Source organism: Capra hircus, unplaced genomic scaffold (assembly GCF_001704415.2).
Source record: "Capra hircus breed San Clemente unplaced genomic scaffold, ASM170441v1, whole genome shotgun sequence".
In the NCBI taxonomy this organism is placed as follows: Eukaryota; Metazoa; Chordata; class Mammalia; order Artiodactyla; family Bovidae; genus Capra; species Capra hircus.
The window spans coordinates 6,642-11,353 of record NW_017190309.1 but is presented as its reverse complement, the minus strand read 5'-3'; the positions used below and the strand labels follow the sequence as shown (position 1 = coordinate 11,353).

Here is a 4,712-nt window from a genome sequence, read left to right as displayed (position 1 = left end):
GGCAGCACTTACCTATGCCTCCCAAGGCTAGCTGGAGAGGAGGACTAAGTGTAGCCCTGTCGGTGTGGATTGAGGGGCTTCGTGTCCACACCCTGGGTCTCACTTTGCGCCTTCCTGGGGCTCTATTCTCTACAGATTCCCAATGTCCCCACCTTCCCAGGACCTGAGTTGAAAGTGTTAAGCACAGCAGCCCAGATAGTTCTGGACTTCATGGCTTGCCAATGAGGATGCGTCTTAAGGATCCTACTTTTCTGGATGGGTCTTTCCATCACCCTCATTCAGGTTAATCACCATCATTTCTGAGAGATTGATTCTCCTACCAACTCAGAACTCTGTGCCGAGACAAGTTTCTTAGGTCTCCAAGAAGCCTGAAGAATAACTGAGGCTATGCTAATAGGCTAAGCCTAACAGTTCTGAATTCCTCTGTGTCCAAGATCAGAATGGAGTCTTGTCCCAGTCACACCATCCCCCATATTCTTGCGTCTTGCTCTCCTCAACCCTCCTACATGGGGGTCTTGCTTTCTGTGTCTTGGATTAAAGGACTTTGGGGAAATTCCACATGTCTACAAACTCTTCAGCTATGTTTGCTCTGCAGTGCTACAGAGAATGGGTCCCTGTCCCAGGAGTGATGGGAGATGGAGAAGCTATAGTCCAAGGCAGGAGTCCCAGACAGGTGGTAGTCCTTTAGAGAGAAAAAAGTAGATCAATCTATCTCCTCAGCCAGGTGAAGATTCTCATGTCATTTCTGTTCTGATAGGTTTACTTTCTACAGGGAAGAGACTGTAAGGATGACATGGAGACTCCTTGCTCTTCAGAGGTTATCTAACATGGCCAGTGTACACGCTTATACTGTCCCTGAATATTGTTTCTTTCACTTATCTATGAGTAGTGAGTAAGGGATACATATCTTTGGTTAAGGATACCTGGCATTCTTACTGCACTGGCTACACATTTTGATCCAGTAGCTTGAGCACAAGGCAATCTTTTCTATCACCTAGGACAAATTATGGAGTCCTGAGAAAAGCACTGAAATAAAAGATACAGGGTGGGGACTTTCCTAGTGGTCCAATGGCTAGGACTCCAGGCTCCCAAAGCAGGGGCCCAGGTTTGATCCCTGGTCAGGGAACTAGACCACACGTGCAGCAACTAAGATCCAGCACAGATAAATAAATCAATAAATAAAAATAAACAAAGAAATGTCAAATGCTAAAAGTACTTGTTAAAAAAAAAAAAGACAAGGGTATGACTCAGGTTGGGGGGGAGAACAACAGTATGAGTGCCAAAGTAGTTCAGAGCAGGAGTCTATTGCCTGCTGTCATTTACCAGCCGCAGGTATATCAGCACAATATGAAACTCTATGAGCCTTGGGCTCTCCACTGTGAAGTAAGTCTGATAAACCCTTTCTTGTCAGATTGGTGGAATATAGGTATTTATGGAAAGCTTCTGTCACGGTGCCTGTCTCTATTGAGACATTAGGAACAATAGCAGTTATTACTATGATTATCTTGACCTCAGATGCTACATCAGCTGGATGCTACATCAGCTGGATTTTTCTTTTTTTCAGTCTATCAGATGTCAGAAACTATCAAGCGTTCCAAGTGGGAAAAGAAAAGACCCAACCTCCCAAATCAGCCAAAATTCAGCTAAGCAATGAAACCAAAGTAATATGTTCGCTCCGACCCCTCTTTACCCTGCTTCTTTCTTGTTCTTCGTGAAGTAGAGACTATCTCAGCCTCTTCCATAGAATGACAGCATCTCTGAGAAACTATCATGAATGCACAGACGCTAGGACTTCTTTTGACTAAACATCACCAGTACAAGCATGAAGACTTCTGAAGAGCAGATTCTCAATGGTTGGGTAAAAGAAGAGCCACGAATAAATCATTTGCTGTAATTTATATTCTCCAACGTTCTTGAAAACCATAAAGCATAAGCAGAGGCAAGTATGTCTCTTTTACATTTACAAAGAGGGAGGCTAACCAGAGAGTAAAGCAAGCCAAACACTGTAGAAATTTCAGCTATCTCCCTAACAGTGTATTAATGTTCTGAGCCTCTATTAGTGTGGTGTTTTTTGCATTTCTAAGGACACTCTTATCCTTAAGTGATGTTATTCTCACCCTGGATCACAAAGGTGATGTGAGGATTTCCAGTATTTATTTGAGAAAACAAAATTTTTGCTCCTAAATTTGACAAACAGCAAACTGTGTGTGACCCATGTTATTCACATACTTACATCATGAATCTAAATGGCCTTTCTGTTGAAAAATTTTAAGAACTGAAAATTGGGGGAAATAAAGTCAACAAGTTATTGATGCATATCAGGAACACAGATTGACAGGCTTCTCCACCGACAAAGTGAACAGTGGGCTTCAGACCACACTAAGGGCGAGATGAGCGGCTGGACTTGGCCCTGGGGCGCGCAGTGGCCAAAGCAGAAGGGCCAGCAGCAGCTGAGGTGCAGTGCCAGGCGGGCTGAAGCAGAATGGCGAGCAGCGGCTGACGGTGCAGTGCCAGGCCGGGCTGAAGCAGAATGGCGAGCAGTGGCTGAGGCAGCAGTGCCAGGCCGGGCTGAAGCAGAAGAGCAGTGGCTGAGGCAGCAGTGCCAGGCCAGTGAGTGAGGCAGAAGGGCCAGCCCTGGCCGCACCTCTGTCTCCGGTGCTCTCTACCTCCTCTCTCCAAGCATCCTCATATTGCGACAGGAAGGCAGTATGACCCGAATCCTTGACCTTGGCCAAAAACTGCAAGACCTTCATCTTGCTGGTTTCTGTGAGCAATTTAGGACCCCACAGGAACTCATAGCGAGGGGATCACTGCCGGGCACCTGGCGGTACTCCAGATACCCTTCTCGCACCAGATCTTCTGTGATGAGCTTCCTGGCTCTCCAAAGATGAAGTGATTTCTTCCATCATAGATGCCCAGCATATTCAGGAAATTCCAGATCTTCTCCTCAGGGGCGTGGTTGCCATTCAGGTAGATGACACCCAGCAGAGGCATCAGAAGACCATTCTTCGGCAGCCCCAGTCACCTCTCATAGACTCACTGTCGCTGAGATCTAGGTTGCTCACCAGGGTATAGCAGTGACTGTTGGGCCTGACTTCCTTCAGCACCAGGCCAAACACCAGCTCCATGCGCTCAGAGGCCCTGCTAAGGATCTCAGGGAATTGCTCCCTGTACCTTCTAGTGACTGCCTTCAGCATTTCAGACCTCTTAATGAGCGCCCTCATCTTATACTTACACAGCATGTACTGTACCAACACCTCTGCCTTCCAGGTCAGAAGATCTGTATGAGAGCTCTCAGCAGCAGCTGAGGCCTGGGAGGAATTTTCCCCTTCCTGAACTTGGCCCTCGGCACCTACACCAGATCTCGAGCGTGCTGCGCGCCCGACACCAGATCTTTTGCGTATAGCACCTGAAGCAGCGCTGGTGGTGCCTTGGGCTCCCTGAGGCCCCTTGGAGGTGCCAGCAGCAGACGAGCTTGAGGGACCGCTCTCTGAATCAGGAGGGAGGAGGAGGTGGTCTCTTCTCCCCCAGATGTGGTAGCCTGATCATGAAGACCCTGGGTCTCAGCTCGGGCCTGGCGACGTTTCTCACGAGCACGGTGCTTACTCTTCTGCCCACGAGGCATGATGGCTGGTCAGGACCGCAGGCAGGGGTCTGGGCCAATAGACAGGAGGTTGGGGCACCTGGAGGATGGAGAATGAGGTGACATGAGCACCTTAAAACAGGGAGATTCTGCATTGGCTTAATCAAAGGCCGCCTCTGCAGGTGTCTTTGAGGACACTGCCCTAGGAACCCACAAGGCTCTTGTTTTCCTGCTCAGCCTTTCCCCACACAATCCCACAGAGGAAGAATAGAGGCCTTACTTTTACTCTGCGACCTCTAGGCCCTGCTTTGGATTCACTCAGGTGACAGCAGGTGCCAGCAGTGGGTTTTCTAAGTTCTACTTCAGTATTATCACGTCAAGCCCTGGCGGAGCCTTGCACTCTTCCCTCTGCTACACTGATGCAGACACTTTAGACATCCCCATGATCCAGAGATAAGTGAAGGGATGCCTCAGTCCACATCCCTGCCAGGAGATAGATAACCAGTGCTGAGAGCTCATTAGGGTCTTTTCTATCCTGAGTTCATTGGGATCATCATGCAAGGTCCTTACCTTGGCTCCTTAAAATGTTGGGCACCATTATCCATTTGCAGGCTGCTGTCTGCACCTTCAGACTAGATATTTCCCCTCCCGTAGAGTTCGTATAAAACAGTAAAGAAGGTGCTGAGCCACATAGCCCTTCCTGAGATTTCCTGGGCTGAAATCCGAGGGCTGGATGGGTGCACTGAGTACTCACTCAGGTTCCTATTGCGCTCCTGGTAGAGAAGCTCAACTTTCTCTTGAAGTGATGACTGCTTGATAGTAAAAGCCATTCACTCCATGTCCCAAAAGCAGGAAGTGAGATGACCTTATCTTACCAAACACGGTCTCCTGAGAACAAAATCTGGTACAGGCAGGTTGATGTCCCTGTGGACCCTCACAAGATCCCAATTCAAGGTCTAAAATATTTTTGCTTCTGTTTTCTCCTATATGTCTTTTGGATATAAATTTATTTTTTACAACATTACATATTAATTTACAATATTGTACCAGTTTCTGCCACACATCAATAGGAATCAGCCATAGGTTTATCTTATGTCTCCTCCATCTTGAAACTCCCTCCACACTCACA

General features: G+C 47.7%; 1 pseudogene; it reads right to left on the bottom strand.

The window, feature by feature from the left end:
- Nucleotides 1-2,375: 2,375 nt before the first annotated feature.
- Nucleotides 2,376-3,625, bottom strand: LOC108634841 (annotated as a pseudogene).
- Between the last annotated feature and the right edge of the window lie 1,087 nt (nucleotides 3,626-4,712).